This window comes from Seriola aureovittata, chromosome 5, assembly GCF_021018895.1.
Source record: "Seriola aureovittata isolate HTS-2021-v1 ecotype China chromosome 5, ASM2101889v1, whole genome shotgun sequence".
NCBI classification, from domain to species: domain Eukaryota; kingdom Metazoa; phylum Chordata; class Actinopteri; order Carangiformes; family Carangidae; genus Seriola; species Seriola aureovittata.
Window position 1 is genome coordinate 14,511,521 of NC_079368.1, and position 23,236 is coordinate 14,534,756.

Consider the following 23,236-nt stretch of genomic DNA (forward strand, 5'->3'; position numbering starts at 1 on the left):
AGGCTGAAACGCTGTTAAGGATAAAAGAATGATTAAAGATCTCAATCTGCATTCTGCCACGGCAATTTATGCCTGAGTTTTTTTTGTTTTTTTTTCCGCGAATAAACAACGTGGTTTCAGACGCTTGGACGCCGAGCATCTCTATGGTAACAGTCCTCAATTACCGATGATTGGCCAACCCGTGGGAATGTTTCTGTTCCCTCGGTACAGTGATTGGTCGGTGGGCGGTCTGTGCAGCCTGACAGTCTGCAGCGTTCCGGGTTATTGTCAGTCTCGGCAGCTCGGCACAAGGGCAGGACTGCATCCCGGAGCTGCCTGAAGCAGCTAGCTCTTTATTCACACTTAACCGTTTCTTATTTGGTTAATACACCAAAGAGAGCATCTCGGAGCTTTGCTATCGAGGTTACTCCACAGCCTCAGCTGGAAATCTGAGTCTGAATCGGGAGGCAAGACATCTCAGAGAGGCTGCCGACACCACGGAGAAAGTGACGGACGGAGCAGAGCCTGATCACCGGGATTTTTACATCGCATCGCATCAGTTTAGGATATTTCAGGCAGCTGCTTTGACCCAGCCTTGATTTCTTTCAGGGTACCCTCACACAATATTGCCTAGGTAATATTAATAACATTTGCATGTTACATTTCACATAAGGTCGTCTATAGTGAGCAGGCGGACCACTTTAAACCCATGCGTAACAGCGGAGGATTTTGGAGTACTGCGTAGTAGTTCAACCATCCAGTCTTTCGACTAACAGCTCTGTTATTTGGAAATATCTACAAGCTAAAAGAGGAGCAACCTGGACCTTTTACTTTGTTCCGGAGGCTAAACGTTGAAAACCCGAAGCGCACTCTGTGCGCAATCCTGCCGAGGACGCTCCTGAAATTGCCGACCTGCGCTTTTGCCCTCGACAAAAATTGGCAGCCGAGTCGAGAAAAAAGGCAAAGCTTATTAACTTTGCATGCTAGAAGCTAGAGTGTGGAATCTAATTCGCAGGGTTGCCGGTATATTTGCATTCCATCGGAAGAGGATAAACTTAATCAGCATTTGACATCGACAAAGCGGCTGCTGGATTTTGGAGAACAGAATGAATCCTTTTTAATTTGGACCACAGAAGTATTGGCAGATTGATCAGTGAATGCTACAATCTGCATGGAGTTCTAGTCTGCACTACGGAGCAATTTATGGTAAATATATTTTAAATTTCTGTCTTTCTAAGTCTTGCAGATTTTGAATGTTTCGGGTCATCCTTTCAAACCATTAACGTAGTTTCCGTCAGAGCCTCGCTGAAGCCTTTCGGGATGGTAAATAGAGGAACAGCAGAAAATAATGATGTTTGTAAATGCTCCATTTTCCCAGGATGCTGCTCATATAACGATGCCTCAGATTTAAACCCTTTGTTTCCATGCGTGACCCACAATAGTAAAGGAAGTGTTGTAAAAATCGACTTGTTAGAGAGCCGCTCCCGAATGGCTTTAGGAGCTGCTTTGATGTGTAATATTGGTCTTTTCAAGTATGGGTAGCAATTAAGTGTATTGTCGAGGGTATTGCACCGCAGGCACCACAGGCAGGAATATGTGGCACTAGAGGAGTTGCGACTCAGAGCAAAAGGTGCGAATTTCTCATCTGCACGCCCCCGTGCGTCACTGCGTGTGGGGAGGGTGACTAGTGTCTGCTGCAATTAGTGATTTTTCACCCTGGTATGTTAATGATATACACTCTATTTTTATGGCGTGCCTGCATATTGTGAGTGGCTTTTATCAAGGAACTCATAAAATTCATGGAGATGTGTGCGTAACGCTGTAAAACTTTTCACTTTGTGCTCGGCGACATGGATGATGCTCTGTGCTGCATTGAGGTCTGGAGGCAATTTGTCATTGTCCTGTGAATTCTTTAGCAAATGTGTCCTCTGCAGCCCAAGCCTCCAATGCAAATAGATTACCCCGAGTGTAACTGAAGTTCATCTTCTGTTTGAATATGAATGTTGGCTGATAAAGTTAAAGTAACCTGTGAACTTTGAACCTTCTGGGATTGCTGAGGTTGCTTTGCAGCATTTAGCATCATCGCTCACACGGCACCTAAACGAGCCTGCACCGTATGCTGACTGTGCAGTGAAAAAGCTGCACACAGTATGTTTTATCATTAGACTACAAGCGTCCTCAAAATTGATCTTCCTCACCACCTCCAGTCGTTCTCTCTCCAGCAGCCCCACAGACAGGCAGCTCCCTGAATGTAATATGGGCCCCTACAGCAGGGCAGGCGCCCCCACAGTCAGGGCACCTGCCTTCCTGGCTGTATTGAATAAAACATCCAGTGATGTATGAGGCAGGGGCTGCACCCAAGGGGGCAGAACTGCCTCATTTACTTCCTCTACTCTGCGCCTCTGACCTGCTGAGCAAATTGTGCTCATATTAGCTCTGCGGCTGCTCCTCACCTAAACAAATAGTCTTCCCAGCATAATGCTTGCCTTAACTCAACATGATGGTTGGACAAGGCAGGGGAGAACGAAATGGCAGAAAAGCTTTAATATCTAGGTCACTGAATTACCTTTTGGAGTTTGTAGCTCTTGTTTTGCCTCTTTATTTCCTGGCTTGGTGTTAGATCTTTTGTTTTCCTGTGACATTGGAACTTTAAGGGTCCTGCTGCCGTCTCAAGACTTTACACACTTTTCATTCCTCTCACTTTCACCATGTTTCCTCTCTACAATCACCTGTCTAACAAAGGCAAAAGTCATCAGTATAATCTGGAAAATGACTAGTGCTTTGTTGGTTGAAAACGTGTGTTGCATAAACGTTAGTCACACAAACAGTTAATTGCTTGCTTCTTCACTTGCTGACGAAATTAAGAAAGCCTAAATTACGAAAGTAAAATCTGATCTGCTGTAATCATTTATGCCGCCAACTGTCAGAAAGTGAGGAACATAGCATCGTATTAACAAAAGTAATACGCTAAGAGAAGCCTGGCATTTTATCAATTTGCAACTCAAATTGCATATCATTTTGATTGATTGATAGTGTTTGGGTTCCTTACTGTATTCTTTGCTTATTAAAGTGCCTGCCTGAAGTGAATAAGTGAGCTCCACTCATGAATATCGTTAAAGTCACTGAAGTTTAATTTCCTGCGCTGTGTATTAATCTTTTTTAATCCCTGCATGGCTTGATTGTCTCAACACCTACCCAGAGGCAGCAAAACTCATTTTGGCACTTAAGATGACTAAAATAGTAGATACACACACGTGTGTGTGTGTGTGTGTGTGTGTGTGTGTGTGTGTGTGTGTGTTACTAAAGCTCTACCCACCCCCGTAGTGTCTAAGATGTGCATGTCCATTCTTGTGTGGTCTCTATTGCTTTTATTCACACAAATGAAATAACATTACTAAAACAGATTTACCATCCACAGGCTTCGTTTATAGAATGAATAATCCTGAAAAACATTTTCTTGTCCTGTCAAAGAAAAGAAAGGACAACCCTTTCTAGATTAGCCGATATCCTAGAAAAGCACAAATGTTCTTTCTTGGAAATATCATCGGACACTTTAAGCAACATGAACGTTTTCTCTCAAAGCCATGTCAACGGCAGCTCATTAGGTACCTGATCAAAGTGTTTCATAGCAGGAAAAGTCTCACACAGCCCTTGTTTTACCACTTTTCATGTGCAGGCAAACAGAAATGACGTGCCCTTTCTTGTACTTTGCAATATTACATGATTTAATATAAACTCCATTGTTCCCGCAGCGAGATTTGTCTTTCACATCAGTGCCCGGGATGTGGAGACAGAAAGCGACATAAAACAAAAAGCATTACACATAAATGATTGCGGAGAAACAAACACACCCTTCAGCCAGCGGGCGTGAATGGAAAGAGGTGAGAGCGATGTTCGTTTCCACTGAACATGATGGTGCTGATGAGATTTGACATTAAATGTACAGGGATGGTTCTTTTAGTGTATTTCCCATTAGTGATTGAAGGTAGCACTACCAGTACTTTGTGCTTGACATTTTTGCCATGTATACTTGGCTGCTACAATACATCAAACTGCATACTATTTCTATTCTAGCAGTGAATCATTGACCCTCAGTCTGACAAAGTCAGAGTCGCAGCTCTCATTTTCTCCCCGGTCTGTTGATCTTTCCACTGTGTTGGGGTCAAACACTCAAACACAGACTCTTTTAAATGGTTCAGGGTCACCCCTGGTAAAAGACTGGTTCTCAGGTTTCACTATTTTATTAGCTATATATACTATGAGAAAAAAAACAGCTTTCTCCGTGATATTGACCTTGTGCAAATGAACTAAACCATGGCATTTTCATGAACACTGGTTCAACTGTGTGATGCCCGGATGAGATTCCACTTGTGCTGTATATTAAGTTTGCGTTACACAAAAGAGAACAAAGATATTCTTCTTAAATTGGTAATAATTTTAAATACATTGCAGGCTTATTTCATTCTATAAACAGGAGCTTAAGTAGCTGCACAAAAATAGACTACAGGCATGTGATTGCATACATGCACCTCTGCAATGTTTCTGATGAGTGGTGTATGTTAGCAAGACTCCATGTGGTTCTCTGCTCTGCAGATCATTTCTTCTTATTTTGGCAGCAGTAAAAGGTTTTACCTGACCACTGTGCTCTGCTCATGTGATCTGATCCACTGCGATGGCGGACATTGGCAGCTCTTCATCAGGCGTTATCTGCAGCTGCTTAGTGCATGATGGACAGTGATGATCCTCTGACCTCCTTCCTCGCTCCCCCTCTCACCCTCTGTCAGGTTGAACTGAAGTCACGTATCACTAGGCCTTGAGGTTAATGTATAGCCTTTAATTTGGAAAGGTTGGGGCGGTTAGTCCATCTTTCTGTTTGAAAACGCTCTTGTGCATGTGAAATATAGTCAACAGGAACTGTGGAGTTTATATGTGGTTAATGAGTACAGTAGTATGGAGCGCCTGAGTGCTGTGTAGATTATAGTTTGCTCCATAACCCAGCCAGAAAAGTGAGGGGAGGCATGCTCTTTCCAAAGAGTTCTTGGGGGAAGAAAGAGAATAAAGCAAATCTGACAAGCTCTCCAACAGCGAATTTGCTCTCCTTAAAAACAATGCCGCTCTTGCCTTCCTCATGGTCACATTGATTTGTTCTGGGTGACAGTGCAGGCTGCTGTGAAATCACCCCAGCGCCATTGATCTCAAGGAGAGGAGGAGGAGAGGGAATGAGAGCCTGGCGACAGTGAGCAACATGGGAAAATCCTCAGCGTGCCCTCTTCAACCTTAACCAGTAATAAAATGAAGGCCTTGGTTACTATCAGATCAGCCCCTGCTGTACTTCTTCAGCCACCGGATCGCAGTCTAGTCGGCGCTTTGATTTGTTTTGGAGGCCCGTACATGCTGTTTGATTTGCTATTGTGCCTCGCCATGTTTCACATTATCAGCTGAACTCTTTATTGCCACTGTTTTCCATGCCAGAAGCAAGGCTGTTTTTATCTCATGCAGGCCTCTGATTAATCTCTCCCTCTATGCTGGTGTACTTTAATCTTGAATGGGAGATATCTGATTCTCCTCGGCTATTGAGGAAGATCAAACTTTAATGGAACAAGGAACTGCACATCATCCTAATCTCCATCTCCCTGCATTTTGGTTGACTGCTCTCCCTTGGGCTTTGTAGCTTTCTGCAGAAGCAGGAAATACATCAGACAGATAAGATGTTTTCTCTTCATGCTTTGGTAATTTATTCCCTGTTGACAATGGCCACCACTTTACATCTCTGCTGTTTGATTACCTGGTTGAAGGAACAGCGGGTAAAAGCAAGGAAATTGATTGACACTTTACAAATGGCTATCCTGTATGACCTAAACATGTGAAAGTTTTCCAGAAGCTTTAATTGGGATTTCTTCACAGTTCAGTCCTTCCACAGGAAAATGTGCTATAGCCCTCTCTCTTTTTATTGACATGCGATAGATGGAGCCATGTGTGACCTATGTCATCTGTCTATAATAGCCGGAGGAGAGATACGTTAGCTGCATGGATGTATCAAGGTTCAATGCGTTTGATTACACTACAGTCAATCCAGGAATTAGCTATTGACCGCTATTTTCTCCATTCAGTTCCTCCATATCACTGAATAACAGTGCACATTATGCTGACCAGCATCCAGACTGCGACTGTCTAGATGCATATTATTGCAAATGGATAACACTTATGGGGTGTCACACCTCCCACAGACGGTTTGTGTCCCTGACAAAAAGAGGCTATTACCCAATTCTAAGGCAGTTGCTCTAAGGTAATGAAATTTCCACTGACTGGAGAAAACAATGTTGTCTGGTCCGGATTGTAATTGCAGAAGCCACCTCACCATTTTCCTGAGTTCAGCGTGAATGCAACACGATTTAATAAAACTCTGGAGATTTTTATCATTTATTGCCAGGACTGGCAGCCGCATCTGGGAGAGTAAGCTGAGGCTTGCACAGATAAAACTCATTCAATTTACTTGTTGAATTTTAACCACGCCGGAGACCATTTACAAGAGAGCCGGCATATGACCCATAGGGAAACGTTTATGTGTTTGTGTAGGGCTTGTGCAGGTCAACTATATTGATAATATAAAGCCACCATTTCCTTAATCTAAATGGAGGAGTAGCCTGGAATTTCCGTCATTTTCTCCCATGTTATTATTTGTGTCAAAAAAAGGGTTGAAAATCCGTGGGATATTAGACCCCGAGGCCAAAGAGCTTCTGTGTGCCTGCCTCCACTCACATACAAAAACATAGGAATACTGACATGAGGACATGTATGGACACACACACTCACAGACACAGACACACACCCACACAGACACACACACACTCCTAGCCCTGTTTTATTACCTCCTGCCTGCTGCTGGAATTGCTTTCCTCCCTCGAGTGAGCCAGGCAAAGCCGGCTTTATTGTGTTAACCTATTTGTGTGTCAAGAGCGATTGCAGCGTTCTTTATCTCTGTTTGTATTCGGACGGGGAGACGGCAGAGAGAGAGAGAGAGGGAGGGAGCGAGAAGGCGAGGAAGAGGGGAGAGAGAGCGGCGGAGGAAAGGGGGGGGTGGGGGTGGTGGTGGGGGGGGGTGGTTTGCACAGGAGCCAGGCGAGCCACCGGAGTTAGACGGATGGCCGGTCACCTCGCTCCACTCTGGAGGATAATGACTGGTTGCTTAGCAATAACCCACCCCCACCCACTTCGAGACTTGCATCCAGAGTAATCACTTTTTTCCTCTAAAAGATTTCATATGTAATTATAAGCCCACTGCCGGCCTTTGAAATCTGCCTAATGGGTCTTTTCATTTATTTAGCAGAGTGGGTTGAGGGTGCGAGCTGGAATTTGAGATTTTGAGTGTGGGGGTGCTTATCAACTCCTGGTTGTTGTAGGTTAGAGAACTGTGCATGTGTGTGTGTTTGTCAGCATGTGTCTATATCTGCTTTGTGTTGAGCAGTTGGTGGAGTTTGACCGGGATTACAACTATGGGCCAAAGCTATATTTCCTTCTAGATAGCTGCTGCTGTACGACCTCTGACCTACGTAATGCCGCAGTGGCGACACTGTACTCAAATAGATGCAGCCACACAAGCAAACACATTCACATATTCATGTTTTGTTGAGCGACCAGAGGATATGAGTGCTTGTTTTTGTGAGCTCTTAGTTTTATTAACATTTTTATTGAGTTGAACAAATTGCTGACCTTTTGTGGCGTAATGAATAGCCCGGCCCGCTTAGCAAAAATGAGAGTTTTGGCAGAAGTGACTGGCGTCAATCCAAGCTGTTTAACTCATGATTTGTAGTGTGTTTATTCAGCAGGTGAAAACATTTAATATTGCTGAGTGTTTTCAGCATTTCAATTCTTTTTCAGCAGTTTTTTTTTTTTTTCTTCAAATTTTACTCCCCCAGTCGGGACATTAATCTATATGCTGTCTTTAATCGGTGCCATTCTCCTGCAGGTCTCCATAATTTTAGGTACTGTGTTTTTAAGTGGCAGGATAAAGGTATGATATCAGAACATGACCCCAATTTAAACTGCCTTTCATCACCAGCAGTCACTGATGTTGGCACAAAGTCCAGAGTGGTTTTAATGCTCAGCCAATTATCCTTTCTGCTTTTGAAAATAGATTTTTTTCCTCCCCTCTCTTATGATGAAGTAAAAAATTAAGTTGAAATTCCCTGTGAAGTTCATATTAAACTTTTACTTGTTTTGATGATAAAAAGTCACGGCTGCTCAAACAGACTTCATGGATCAAATGAAATGTTTTGACTTATGCCAGCGTAGCCAGTTGGTGTTGCATTAGACTGTTCATTTTCAGATAGACAAATTACAATTTACAAAAAAAATCTGTTTTGTTATTGGAGCTTCTTTAAATAATGTCAGCCGTGTCTGATATTTACCCATCTGTGCTGTCTCCCCATATCCTGTTCAGTGCCATCTTTCCTTATCCAGGCTCATGCACCATTGCTAAAAGTGACAGCTTTGCACGTCCTGGGAACTTCATACAGATAAACTAAACATACAGCACTATCTCCTACCCCCATCTCCATGGCATGCTTCTGTGGCTGCGTCTATAGGAACAGCTGTCCAGCTGTCACCGCAGCCAGCCAGTCAGCCGCTCTCCAAGGCAACATCTGTAGAGACTGAACGCATAAGGGCAGCCTGCCATTCTCTGCTCGTCCCCAAAGACCGTGGAAGTGTGTCAGGCCTTTTGGCTGCACATTATCACTGACCACATCAACCGTATCGCTGGGTTTTGATTGAACGTTATCTGCTCCTGTGCCGCTTAAATAAGCTCTGCGAGGCATCAGACTGTTATTTTTTTGTCACTAACTTGCAGCGATCTGTTACTGAAGCGATTCGTATTATCACAACAGTTCTTAGAAACAAAATGTGTGACTGTACAGCCAAAAGAAAAAAAAAATACACACCACATTATCGTATCCATTAATAGCCATCTGCCTCTGCATGGATGTGTGTGTGTGTGTGTGTGTGTGTGTGTGTGTGTGTGTATGTGTGTGTGTGTGTGTGTGTGTGTGTGTGTGTGTGTGTGTGTGTGCGCACGCACGCGCGCGCACTTGTGTGTGTGTAAACAAAATCCCAGCGAGCAAGGTGCAATGGCCTGGAACTGACGAGAACCCACTGGGAGAGTCTCTCCTTGATGTAGCCCCCCCCCCCCAAACTCCCGCTCCCCCTCCCCACCATCTTTTCCTCCTGGCAGTGGAGCGACAGCGAGGTGGGTGGCGGCGGCAGGGAGGGGGGCACAGAGCCATGTGAGTGGGGAGATGAACAGAGCTGCAGTCCCCTCTGTCAGCCACAAACTAGGATCAGGGAGATCGCATGGGACTCTCTCCTGGGATGAGCAAAGGGAAGAGGGGAGAAAGCAGCTGTTCAGAGTTTTTCTCGTACTTCTTCAGCGGCTCACTTGTGTTTTTTTACCCTCCCTGTCGTCTTCTCTCAGGCTGTCATTAGCTTCTGTCATGCTTTTTTTTTTTTTTTTTTTTTGGTGGATTTGTCTTTAAAGGAGGAAACGCTTTGAGTGTTTCTGTAGACATGGATGAGATGAGAATTTGCACTTTGAAAGTGTTATAATCATTCCTGTGCCTCTTCTTGAATGTTTTTAGGAACCATTAAAGGACTTGATTCCTTCATCAGTCCTCTTGATAACTGAGGGCCTCTCAGGCATACTGTGCCTCTCCCCACAGACAGCTGCAGACTCATACAGGCTCTGGGCGAAGTTTGATGGATCCTGTTTACTGGAGCTGAGAGAATGCCTGGGTGTCTCAAATTAAGTGTCACTTAAAGCTTGTCTTTTAGTCAGCTTTCCATTTTGTTCTCCCATCTCTAGTGACAGCACTGTGCTGCCAATTGTAACAGGGTTTGAGAGGAAGACATTTGGTGATTACACATTCTGTCATGATTGAGGGGTGAAGCCAGCAACTTGAGGCAAAACCAAATTCCATATGGCTGCAGTGAAATCTCTCCACCCATAGTGAGTTACACTCAAACAGCCCCTGTCCTGATGACAGGGAAATCGCCTGCTCATGACTTATCGTTTTATCATTCAAATTTACCCCATTGATGCTTGCTGCTGTGATTGACAGCTGGGCTTGAAAGCCACAGCTATCTCAATTGAGCTGCGGCAGCCAGTTGGTAACCGTGACAATGGTCTCTCCTCTTTGCCTTGTTTTCACACTTTTTCTGCTGTCACAGAAACCTCACTGATTGCTTCTCTGCCAAGACAGCATCCTATTAATCTTTTAAATAAGGGCCGCAGCCCAGCAGCATTGTTTGCAGAAAACCGAGAGGACCTTGTGAGACCACACTGAAAAGGGAAAGGGGGCAACCGGGTCTGAATCTGTCTCATTATGGCGAGAAGGCCGAGCCTCCTTAAAACCAACAATATTAGAAATCTCCTGTGCTCTAGCTGCTGTGGCGATAGATGGTGCTGAGGTCTGAATATAACCACCGCTTTCTGGCCCCACCTGATAACTGTGTGGGCTTTCTTGTCTTCCGTCACTCTCAGCTTTGCTCTCCAGGTGCATTCTGTGCTTTCATCTGCATCGCGGCACTCTGAATAAAAGCCTCTGTGTTTATGGCCATTTTCTTTTTCTGTGCACTTATTGATCCCTTTCAGTGTGGTTGGAATAGGCTTTATTTTTTTCAATTTCTGGGCTCAAACAACATAACAGCGGCATATTCTGAAATGGCAAACCATTGATGTCTTGTGATGTGACCTAGGGAAGGAAGAATAACAGCTCAACCCTTTGTCCCTCTGTACTTAGCTGACAATTTGTTTGAATGAGACACAAACATGAATGAAATAACAGTATCCTTGCACAAACCTATGTTGTTTTTTTTTTTTTTCCCAACACAGAAAACACTATCTCGCCTCGGTCTTGAAAAGGCTTTCTGCACTTTGATTTCCATGGACGAGGCTTTTGCGTTTAATTAGGTGTGATTTGTGAACATTTCCCAAGTGGTAGGAAGTCTTTTTTGAGTCTCTGTCTACTTTCTTGTCAAGTGGTTGTTAATGGAGAATTGCTGCAATGCTCTTGACACCTTCTGCTTTGTAATGAGTGCCTTCCTGTGCAGAATAGCCCCATAAACCAAACCTTTCAAGGATGGGGAACATGTGGCGGCAGTTTTTGGCATCTCAGTAGTAGGGATGTTTACGCCATATAAATATAGAAGTTATGGGATCATTGTGTACTTTCCTCATGCCTTTGTCTCCTGTCTGGCCATGGAAACCCAGCGAGGCAGGGCAACTTAGATGACTAATTGACTCCCAGGTCAGAGCCACATGATAGCAAGCCTGCTGGTCAATGGAAATGGATATACTTTCCTCTACAGGGAGCTACGACTGCTTTGTGATCATCTGTGTGAGCACACACCCATGCATGCAGATATGCATGAGCTTGTGTGTATGCATCTATACATAGCTGTTCATCCTCTGTGGCTCACAGTTGCTCCTCTACTTTCAAAACACAGGAAATCAGTCCATTAATAATGACTTCAGAACAATATAACACCACTATTTATATAGGCTTAAGTCTGGCACTCCTCTGTAATCTCACATGATGCTGCTGGGAGAATATTGAGAGTTTGAACAATAATATGAAGCAAACGCTGATGTGAACAAATGTTGAAGCAAAGCATTTGTTTTTTAATTATGTGCTCTAATAACTAGAAAGAATAGCGGCCTAGTTTTGTAATATTTGACACCAGTTTTAAGCGTATCCACTTCAGTGTTTTATAAAAAAATGTCCTCAGGGCACTGCAACTGTTATGCAGTGGTAAAGGTTTTCTCTCCTCTCCGTGTATAAAGCCACACTGAAGTGCTTTTTCGTTTTTTTCTTTTTTTTTTTTTTTATCAACAATGAAGTTCTCTATGCTTTACGTGCAGTTTTTTCTGCACAAAGACGAGCGAGTGTCTGTAACAGTTGGTCCTTGGAATGTGTGTTAAACTGCGAGTGTGTGTTTCCTCTGAACATGCGAATGTGTAAAGGCAGGGTTGTCTTTTTGTTCTTGTTTGCAGCTTAAACACAAATATTGCCGTCCCAGATTCACACGCAAGCGCCCTCCACCTGAGCCTGATCCCCGGCAACCAGCCCCAGCGCCTCGCATGCAGCCACGAGCCTCCTCCCCTCCACCCATCATCCAAAAAGAGATTCTCTCAGTTCCTCCGGTTTCAAAGCGCTCGCATAGCTCGACTGTGTCGAAGCATGCCCCTCCTCCCTGACCCCCCTCCTCCGAGAGACAGCACTCTTGACCTGCTGCCCCATTGTTTCCAGCGGGGATGGATGGGGAGCCGCCTCTGCCGGCGCGATCCTTCAGTCAATAGCGGCTCCATCTGTTGACTGCGTGACTCTGGGTTACAAGCGGGGATTTTGCTCCGCCTGTGCAGGGTGTGAAAGGAGCTATCTCAGGGGGCTTCCTGAATAGGGTTTTAAAACTGCAGTAGCAGGGTGTTGTGATGCCCCTCACAACCCACCCTTCTCCCCTCTCCCCTCCACCCTTCATCAGCCCAGCACAGCCGGCTGGGTGTGTGCAGGATGAGAGGCCTTCATTGTGCCTGTTCACAGGCCCCTAGGCAACAGGGTCACCTTGTCCCCTAACAAATGCTGCCCTCAGTGGGATTGTTGGCACTGTGTGTGTGTGTGTGTGTGTGTGTGTGTGTGTGTGTGTGTGTAAAGGGGGAGTGGGTATTTGAGTATAAGAATGCATCATCAGGAAGAGGGCAGAGGCCTTGGTTGTGAGGACATTTATCTAACATCTCCCCCTTTCACATCAAGGCCTATTCAGTGCAACCCTTCTGCATCAGGCTTTCAAAGCACATCACAGATAGAGAAACACTCTGGCCTGCTTTACAGGTCAAACTGCTCTCACTGAGCATTTACACCAACAAAGCTGCTGATGTCATTTTCTATTTCTCTTGTATATTCAGCTTGGAAAGAAAATAAAAACCCCTTTGAAAACATCATCCGTGTTTTGTCTCTCATGAATTTGAGTTCCTGTCTCTTGAAATGGTGGTGGAGCGCTGCTTTGGGCCTTGGAGGTTGGTCTGTTCTATGGTTCATCCTCTTAAACAGAGGGTGTTTGTGAACAAAAAGAAATCTGTGGCTGTTTTGACAGCTGCTTCACCTTCAGTAATTAATGTTGAGATTGCCGTCTGCCAGACATTTGTGCTCAGGTCCTCTGTCTATCTGTGCGGGAGTTGTTATTTGGCATTTCCTCTTAGGTGAAAATAAGCAGGATCCTGCCCTCTGGGATCCCTTTCTTTCCCCTGAATAAAATTCCCATCAACTATAAGAAAAGCTGCTTTTAGAGGATTTAGTTTTGGGAGATACATTCTTTTATTGCAGTACAGGTCCAAATAGTTTCACATACAATATTTATCATGTCGATGCTGTTATAAGCTTCTTTTCTCTCTCCCATGCCTTAACTTGCTTTCGACAGTATAAATAAGTCAGTTGCAGTTTAATTCAGTTCTCTTTCTTTTGTTTGTATTTAATGGAGGGGTCTTACTCTTGCCAGGAGCTTAGTCCTGAAGAGGCACAACTGAGCAACCTCATCCCCCCTGTTTCCCGTTCCTTTCTTTTATCACAGAGCCACAGTCAGCCACAGCTTGGCCACTGGGGCCCGAACCCCTCAGCTGTCAGAGGATGTCCCCAACACACCTTTACCTCAGTTAAGATGATTTAAGTCGCAGGATCGCTCTCCTCATGTCTTCTGCGTGTCTTTCACCTCCACCTCTCTCCTCAGGCTGAAAACAAAAAAGACGGAGTGAGCAACAGTATCAGACAGAGAAGCAGGCGGTTGGTGCAGGCGTGGAGGCCCCTCACCAGACAACACGGAGTTAAAGGAGGAGGGGGCTGTTGAGTGGAATGAGTGGAGGTAGAAAACTGCAGTGACAGCAGAATGAATAAATTGAAAAATTCTCTCATTGTAAATTGTCTATCGCTCATGACAAACGATCTGATAGACGAGCGGCCCGGGTTCCCGACGCATCCGTCCCAATAGAGCTGTGAATAACTGGTCTATCTCCACACTGCTTAGCACTGGCCCCGCACTTAATAATTCATACAGTGTGAAATATTTTCCCCGGTACAGATATGCCAAAGAGCTGCCGCCAGCAGGCGGGGGCGGTGAGGGGGGTGTCCCTGCGGTGCTAATTTGGGGGATGGTGACGTGCATAGATTTCTAAGGGGGCTATAGTTTATAGGAGACGCCTCAGACACATTTGCTCTCCTGCATACTCTGCCTGTTATTGGAAAGAGCTGAGCTGGAGATGCAGAGAGTGAGAGAGTGCAGATGACATTTAACTCATGGCTGATCTGCCTGGAACTGGGAACACAGAGGCGAAATACATTTCCATTTAAGCTGACTGAACACAGTTATCAGTGACTGTGGGGACAAAGGGAGGCTGTAAACCTACTAAGTAGTTTTTGCTGTTTGCCCCGGTGAGTGTTGTGGTCACAGTTGACATCAGTGGCAGCAGGTGTCTGTGGACACCTGGTTTATGTCTCCTGTTTCCACCAGGTGACTCCTCCTGCCTCAGGCTCCTTCATGAGCTCAGCAGCCCAAAGCAGCTCTCATGGTCCCTGACCTTATTGTCCCCTTCATTCACAGTGCTGAGCTCACACCACGTTATTCTCCACAGCAATGGACCCAAAGCTATAATGGCCTCACTCGCATGTGCGTGCACTCATGTGTTCAGAAGTGTGCTCGTCTGTGATAGTGTCCTTATTGCATGTGTGTCATTTCTGTGCAGCGGTCCTGTGTGGTTTTGTCTGACTCGTTCCGCAGCTCAGTTCTGTACAAACTGGGTTTTTATGGTTCGCATTCAGGCCCTGATACCAATTATGCAAACTATTAAAAATTTAAGGAGGACAGTCTTTTATAATTTAATCCTAAAGTAATAGATTCTATTAAAAATGCATGAGAGGAGCTTTATAGATGGAGCTAGAATTAGTGTCTATCAAAGACTCCAGTCAAGGATGCAGGGGGAATGGGCAGCAGGAGTGGTGGTATTGCCTCATTATTCAAATAGGATATGATTACCATAGAGCAGGAGTCCCTCAGAGCTGAAGCTGAGCTCGCTGGCCACTGTGATCACAAATAGGAGGAGTCTAGTTGGGCTCCTCAGAGGCAGATCTCTCCTTTTTCTGGGGAAATGAAACTGGTTTAAGATTTCCTGTTTTAACTTTCACAAATGGGATTGGAAGTGACACGTGGTTTGTTGTGGTTTAAAGAATTCTTTTGTTGAAATACTCTTTGTCTTCTTGGGTTTCTGCTCCCTGGTGTTTCACTTGAGATTGTTTAGTCTTGTCCTAGCTGAAAGCATGTAGAAGGTGTTCAAGCATGAAAACAGGAAGCCTGCAGTGTTGTAACTTAATGGCTTGCGCAGCAAGTGAGAGGCAGACTTTTTACTGGCCTCGCCACTCTTTCTTTTACCCCACAGAGCTTCCTGAACAGGTGAAAAGAAGAGTCAAGAAGTCCCTGTCATACTTTCCTCAGTGTATGTGCTGTTTTTAACAAAGCAACCGTATTTGCACTGTTTAACTTTAGAAAAATTTTCAGTCATTTTGTACTCTGCTTTATCCTACTCAGGCAGGGGAGCGAGCTAAACAGTTTTTCTGCATCACAGGTTTTATAGAGTCCAGATAACAGTTGAATTTCACTCTGTTGTCATTGTGATTTGCTTCAATAATTACAGGTACAGAACTGCAGTGATTCAGATACAAAAACAGCTTCTGAAAAAGGTCTGTGGTTATTAATGTGCTGCAAGAAGTGGATTGAAAAAACCCCCCCCAAAAAATTGGAGCCTCCATGAAGCTTATATGGATTTTAAGTTCTGCCTCTGAGGTATATTCCTTGCCTTTTTGATGTAATGGTTGCCTGTTTATGGAATAAATCCAATGAGCTTAATCGATCATCTCCGTGGAAAGGTCAAGAGGAGAAGCTCTGGTGTTTGAAGTGCTTATCCCATGGAGGAGTGCCAGAAATGTGACACCTCCTTATGAGTGGGCGGTGGCGGGCAGATTAGTGACGGACAGGGTGGCCCAGGGGGAATGATTTAGTGAGATTCAGCTCTAAATACTCTGTGTATATCAGAGAGAGGGAGGAAAATTGTAAGCTGCCTTCCCCCAGTCCCTAATTTCAACAGAAAAGCATATTAGTGAATTAAAAAGAAAAAAATCCAAAAAGAAGAGAGAGAAAAAAAAGAAGAAAACAATGGGGTCACAGTTGGTGGCGAAAAGTGAACAAAAGTTTATTGTTTTTAACCCCCTGTCTACGCTTTATGTTTAATGTGGCTGGAAGTTACCAGTCGGTTTCATCCCTCTGCAGTCTAATCTAATCTGGAGTGGGTGGCTGTGGGCAGCATCTGTGCTCCGAGTTGAAATAGGGCTTTCTCTCTGCCTAATCCTCTATCCAGGGATCACTCAGTAGGGTGAAGACAATTACCAGCCTGCTTTCTCATGCTAATGGAATCTCTAACTAGATCTTACAGAAAGAGGAAAAAAAAATAGACAGAGGAAGAAGAGAAGCAGGGACAATGGCGCAGAAAGATGACCCAACTAAAATGGGTTTTTAGATTACCATTTAATTATTGATGGAGATCCAGTTGTAAGGCCTAAGGTCGGGATTTGGAGAGCATTTTCTGAGAAAGGAGATGGATTATCAAGTTATTTTGGTGTGTGTGTGCGTGTGTGTGTGCGTGTGTGCGCGTGTGTGTGTGCCTGTGTGTGCGTGTTGTGGGTGTCGGGTCAAAAAGTTGCTGAGACAGGACTGATGTCACTGACATATCAGCAGCTGTGTGCCTTTCACCTTTTTATCACCTGCCTCCAGCAAGGTGTCTGGAGTGGTTTTAAATTGCATTAATATGCAGGAATTTATAGATTGCCTCCCTTGGCATTTCTGCAGGGAGGGGAAGAGAGTATTACAGTCTCCATCTGCACTAATTACTGGGTCTTGGCAGTGTTACCTGTCTCTTGTGAAGGACAAACCAAGGCACCGAGCAGTAACATGCAGAGCAGAAGGAGCTCATCTGCTGGGGAGTCTTCAGCAAGAGGGATGTCTCCGGGGCATTTTTACTCTGATATGTTTGAAGTGTCGGGAGCCTTGACTACCATAAAAAAAAAAATAAAAAAATCTCTGCTAGCAACATCAATAAACTAAATGACTTCGTCCAACTTCCTTCATCTAGAGCTCCAAAAGAAAAGCTAACAGGCTTTGCACCTGATTTCACTGACAGTTCCACATTCCCTCAAACTGTTATGGTTAAATATATCAGCATATATCTTCTGTTAATCCTGGTGGAAACTTAAATTGACTCTCTCCGGTGTGTCAGTCACGGCAACTGAAGAATAAATCTTAACAGGTGTACACCAGCCGTGTTTAGCCTTGACATGTAGTTCTGAAACCTGAAACAGAAAACAAGTCTTTGTTCTACCAAATAAATCACAGGAGCAACGAAAGGTATCAAAAATCCTTGAGAGGGAGGAGATAATCAGTCTGCACCTATGCCGTTATCTCTGAGATGACCTCGCTTCTCAATTCTCTCTGTGGATGGACAAACTCGCTGATAACGGGAGCCCTTATCGGGTCGCTTTTGTCATGGAAAGCGTCGGCCATTTTAAATCATTACAACCTGCCCACTTTTTCACTTTCCCCAATCATCGAGTGACACCAGGACCTTGCCTGTGAACACAAGAGATCAATGCTTTAACTCTTTGTGCTTCAGGTTCACCGCTAGGTTTGCCAGGTTTCTGCATCAAATCTGCATAAGTCCTGAGCTCGCTGTGAGTTTCTCAGGTTTCTGTGTTTGTGTTGCTGGGCTGTCAGAAATACTTCTTGGATTGGTGCAGCATGAACATCTTGCTGGTGTTTGTGCCATCTGTGCCTTTAGCCAGCAGGTGATTACCAACCGCAGCCTCACCTCCCACTCTGTCCAATTGGATTCCCTGTGCTGGCATGGCCAGGGCCAGCTTCAAGAGGGAACAGGATGACAACAGCTGGATGGCACACATTATGGAGTAAAGGGAAAGGCTGCCGAGTCTCAGCGACGGAAACTGCAGTGAGGAGAAAATGTGTAGAGAAAAATGCCTGCTTCCTTCCCAGCTAGCTTAGCTGTGAGCACTTGTGTCATCCTCTCTTTTATAGTCCTTAATATCCAGCAGAGCAAAAATGGCTTTGTCACACTTCAAATATATCAAATGAGATCAGTGTCAACATTTCGACGGTGCACTATTTGATTGCCTTGTGGGCTTCACAACACACTAATGTTATGCATGACTGACTATTGGATCTGTGACACCCTCCAGTGAAAGACGGCTGAGTTGTCCTTCGGACCATGGGAATTGGGGTCACCTTAGGCCCTGCAGAGAGCGATGTTTGGAGTCTAGGCTCCGGCAAGTGAGAGAAAAAATCACATTGTTTGAATTTAATTATATTCCATTGATTTATTGAACACCCATTAATAAGCATACATTTCGAGGCAGGGCCATTTAGCGTGAAGGTTTTCTCCCACTCTCTCTCTCTCTCTCTCTCTCTCTCTCTCTCTCTCTCTCTCTCTCTCTCTCTCTCTCTCTCTCTCTCTTCTCTCGCCCGCTCACTCCATTTCATCATAAATTGACATAAGCCTTTCTTTGAAGTTCAGGAGCCAAGCTGAGGAATGACAGCACAACAAACAATGAACAAAACACAAAAAGACAATGAACACTGTTTGAATATTCAAGTGAGCCACCATAGGATGGGTAGAGGAAAAAAAGAGCCCTTGTTTTATTGTTGTTGTGTTAAGCCGTGAATGGACCTGTCTAGGACAATAAAGGATTGTGTCACATTCGGATAAGAAATTTTGCAATATCAACAATGCTTTACAAATGGTGTGTAATAAGGTTTACTGAGGAAATATAAATCCCAGCATGAAAACCAAGAAAGCACAGCTCATTTTTCACATTTGGCTGAAGTTAGTGTGGAGGGTTTGTGATTTATGTTTGGAAGTCCTGCCTGGTGAGGCGGCATCTGCTACAAAAATCTTTAAAAGAATCTGTTTTGGTTTTTTGGGGGGTTTTTTGTTGTTTTTTTGAGTGAAATGTATTTCTTAATACGACTGTGTATCTGTGTTCAACATCTGGGATGAACTCCACAGCTACCCCTCACATCTGTTCAGCATGTCAAAGCATTCACAGGGTTTGTGGGTGAAAGTGGTATTAGATTGAAACTGATGTTGCTACCTTGCAAAACGATGCAAAACAATAAGACTGCAGCAATAGTTTCCAATGTGGTTTGTTGAGCTTTGTCAGTGGCTGCGAACAGGCCACCTGAGAAGATTAGTAAGACTGGAGCTTGTTCATTGGTGCAGCGTTCGCCCCTGCGTATTGCTGTGCTTCTTCTATTTAAATGCCACCTGTAATGATGGAGAACAATGCTCGTCGACGGCTCAAGACCAAACAGTTACGGCCAGCCGGACACCAGGCTTGTCGTATCAGACATTAGGGTTAGGGTTAAAACCCACTGATTTGCAATCATGTGATTGTATCGTATGATGAATGATCATGAATTAGTATTTAACTAGGAACCTAGTCAGTGGACACGGAAGTGTGTGTAGAACAAATCACAGTGTGATCTTTTTGCATAATAACTAGATAAAGTTAAAATGTTCTCGCCCTGGAACGCGGCCACAACCAAAGCTCAGTTTGTCTGACAATCTTAAGCCAAGCTCTCGATTCTCAAAGTCGCTCGCTGGCGTCAGCAGGAGCGTCATGTTGTAAGAGCACCTTGTGTTGTACTGCTCTGGACATGAACAGATTTAACTGACGGAGCACGGGCATGTGTCGGGCTTTTCTGTCATGACTTTAGTGATTAGTTAGGGCTAGGTTGTTGTAAGGTTGTTGTGCCCCTGTCCTGTTTTACATCCTATTGCTTTTTGCTGTCTTTTCATTTGTTTTTGTTAATAAATGAAATTTTTTTAAAGAAAGATGTTTTCCCTGAAATGGTGCTATTTATTTATACTCTTGGTTGCCACACAGATTTCCTGTTGCACGCTGTTGTTGATGTATAGCTTAATGAGTTTAAAGTTGTTTTCACTTAAACACTGTCATTCTTGCTACAGCTACTTTTAAAAAGAAGTCAGTGCTCATAGCCTCCGCCACAAGTGACACAAACATAGTGTTACTGTTACAACAAAAGAACATATCAAATATTCCTTTTGCTACATGGCAAACTGGCCCGACCACATGACCAACAGGTGTCAGTCAAGCTGATAAGGGCGTAGCTTGCTGCGTTCACTGCTCACCTATAGTGTAGGTGTAAAAAAAAAAAAAAAAAAAAAAAAGCAGTATGTAGAGACTTACATAACTGATGCTTTGGTAAATCCTACTAAAAGCTGCACATGTAATTCTTCAGGGAATTGGCGACTGTGGTTGTTTCCTAGGATTGCTGTAGATGATGCATTGTTTTCCTCACTAGCCCGGGTGGTCATGGTAATAGTAGAGGAAGAAGCCTGCTACAGTGTTTCAAATAGTTTAAGGCATTTTTTATTCCAAAATGATTCAAGCAAGCAGTGTATGTTATGGTGCTGAACCAGGTGAGCATGACTGCACGAATAAGTTGACAGTACTTGAATGAGCCTAAGGGTCCCATCCACCTAAACCACCTGTAGGTTAGTGTCTAATCAAACTCTTTGGTTGGTAGAGCTTCCACACTAAGTAATTTTCTGTATTAAGTAAATACTACCTGACAGGCCAACTCCAACCCCTCTAAATTCACCCTCAGAATGCAGCTCAGGTAGTGGCTGAAATATATGGTTTAATTCAGTATAATATTCTCAATTATTCATAGGACCTTCAACATTCCTCAACCCAGTATTTGTAAAACATCCACCCAACCTGAGTTTGGTTTGCAGGTTCAAACTCAGAACTGCCTCTGTATGAATTGAAATCTGAATTTCATATTTGCTGCACCTCAGCTCTTTGCATTTTCTACATTTTAAGTGTGGTTGCCACGCATCCATAATGGCTCACTGCTTTGTGAGCCCGTTATTTACCATTAATGAAACCTAGCCCAGCACAAAGATGCAGCAGTTGGCTGTGAAGTCAATTAGTCCTCATCGCTATTACAGGGTTGACATTAGTCTAGGCAGGCGTGTTTTGATTAGAGATGACAGACGACTCGCTGCTATTGGACTGCCAGACATTCCTCACCCTTCATCCCATGGGTGAAGCTATTGAAGCTGACTGGAATATGGAAAGCTAACAGCTGAGTGTTTTTGCCAAAATGCCCTTCATCTGCACAGAACCCTCTTATAAATACGACTGCATGGCACACAAGGCTGTATAAGCCTCAATAACAGCGACATGCTGCATCGTATATATAAGACTCAGCTGCCAATATGTTATTCCAACACTGTATATCATGGCAATAATGCCTAAACTGTAGGCTTTTACACACAATGGCCTTTTGTTGTGCAGGTTATTTATTGTGCTGGTGTGAGGTTGGGCAGAGGGAGTGGGTGAGTGCATCCAGGGGCTTGTATTGTTAGGGAATCAGTGGCTCTTGTTTGTGGAGCTGGGAGGGTTTGTTAACAATGCCTTTTTTATGTCCCAGAGTGCGTGCCTGTCGGCAAACGTCCCCTCAGAATTTTTGTTTGTGTGTTGTTTTGTCGTGGGTGTGTTTGTGTGTGTGTGTGTGTGTGTGTGTGTGTGTGTGTGTGTGTGTGTGTGTGTTTGTGTGTGCGTGCGCGTTCGTGCTTGCGTGTGTGTGTGTGTGGATCAGGGTCGGCGAACATAACCCTCTCATTGTGTGCCATGTCCAAATAGACCAGTTTTATATCAGGCACATGTGAGCGTTAGAGTGTGTGTGTGTTTTGAATATACAGTATGAGTGCAAATTATTTAGTGTGGATGTGTAGAAAGTGCTGAGCCGAAGGGGTTTACTGCCAGTCCTTCCTAATGGAGCCTTTCACTCTCCCTCCATTCATGTGATGGTATGGTGACGGAGAAGGGGGAGCTGGGGATTAAGAGGGTAGAGGCAGTGCCTTGTTAAAGAAAAAGAAAGGGTTTGAGTGTGTCGATTGGATTAACTTGTTTGGGCTTATTAAGAGGGGAGACACAGCAGCTTGTTAAAAGCACTGCATGGGGCGTCCCACAGTGAGACGGCAGGGTCACCATTCAATTAGGCTGAAGCTCCACCCCTGCTCATTGTGGAGGCTGTCTGCCAGGCTCTCGGACCACGGCTGGTCCTGCACTATGAGGGGGAGTTTCACTGGAGACACTTTAACTAAACAGTTAAACCTCTAGAAGCTTGATGGTTGGTTTTCTGTAAAATCTACTGAGAGAAAATATTAGCTAGGGCTGGGATTTGTTTGAGATGTTCTGCTGTACTAATGCTGATGCAATATGTTTCAAAATTGATACCAAAATGACCTATTTTTGATACGTTACTCTGAGAAATATTAGCATGTTTGTAACATCCCTGTCGCTTGACAAGAACATTGACATCAGACAATTCTGGCCAACCACACATTACATGATTTTTTTTTTTTTTGTTTAATGCTATAACATTTTAAAATTCATGCAACTGTGCATGACAACTGAAGTATGGTTAGGGTTATATAAAGCTCATGGTCATGACAAATTACAGTATGGTTATCGTTAGGCAACTAAAGTACTTGGTTTAAGAGGAAAAGATCATGATTACAGTTAATAAACATCAATTTCAGGTTGTAACAGGGGATTAAGTTTGGTTTCTTGTATTTAAGTCAGATATGCTACATGATCATTTAGTGCTTTAATATAGATGTAATGCTTATGGGCTAAAAAATAGTAGAAAATTTGAAAATTTTGTTTGAAATCAGGAACCATCTGATCAAAGAATAAACAAACAAGACTATGAATCTGAATACCAAAAAGCACTGAGGTTCAGTACCGAGGCTCAGTGTCATGTTCCTCACTCTTTCTTTCACCTGAAACACGTATAGCTCAAAAAACACACACATACACTCCGTTTATTCACCCATGACCACCCTGTTACACAGGATGCTTATCTGGGCAGACAGCTTTGGGAGCAGGGAGCCATCTCCTCTGATCTCCTCTGGAGTTTAAGAACCTTTTAACTAAGAAATAGCCCTCTGCCAAGCCCACCGCCTCTTGATTCCGGCTTATTCCCTCATCTCATGGGACTGATCTTCCGCCCCCATTGCAAACCCTACAGCAGCGTTAGCAGAACGGGAAAGAGCCGATAGACA

At 44.1% G+C, this 23,236-nt stretch overlaps 1 protein-coding gene across 1 annotated transcript in view; it reads left to right on the top strand.

Annotated features, from left to right (window-relative positions):
- The first annotated feature begins 291 nt into the window (after positions 1-291).
- Positions 292-23,236, top strand: part of fam222aa (family with sequence similarity 222 member Aa) — a 50,747-nt gene continuing 27,802 nt past the window's right edge. The window contains exon 1 of the mRNA XM_056376943.1: positions 292-1,185. The gene's annotated coding sequence lies outside the window, so the exon portion shown is untranslated. The remainder of the gene's footprint in view (positions 1,186-23,236) is intronic.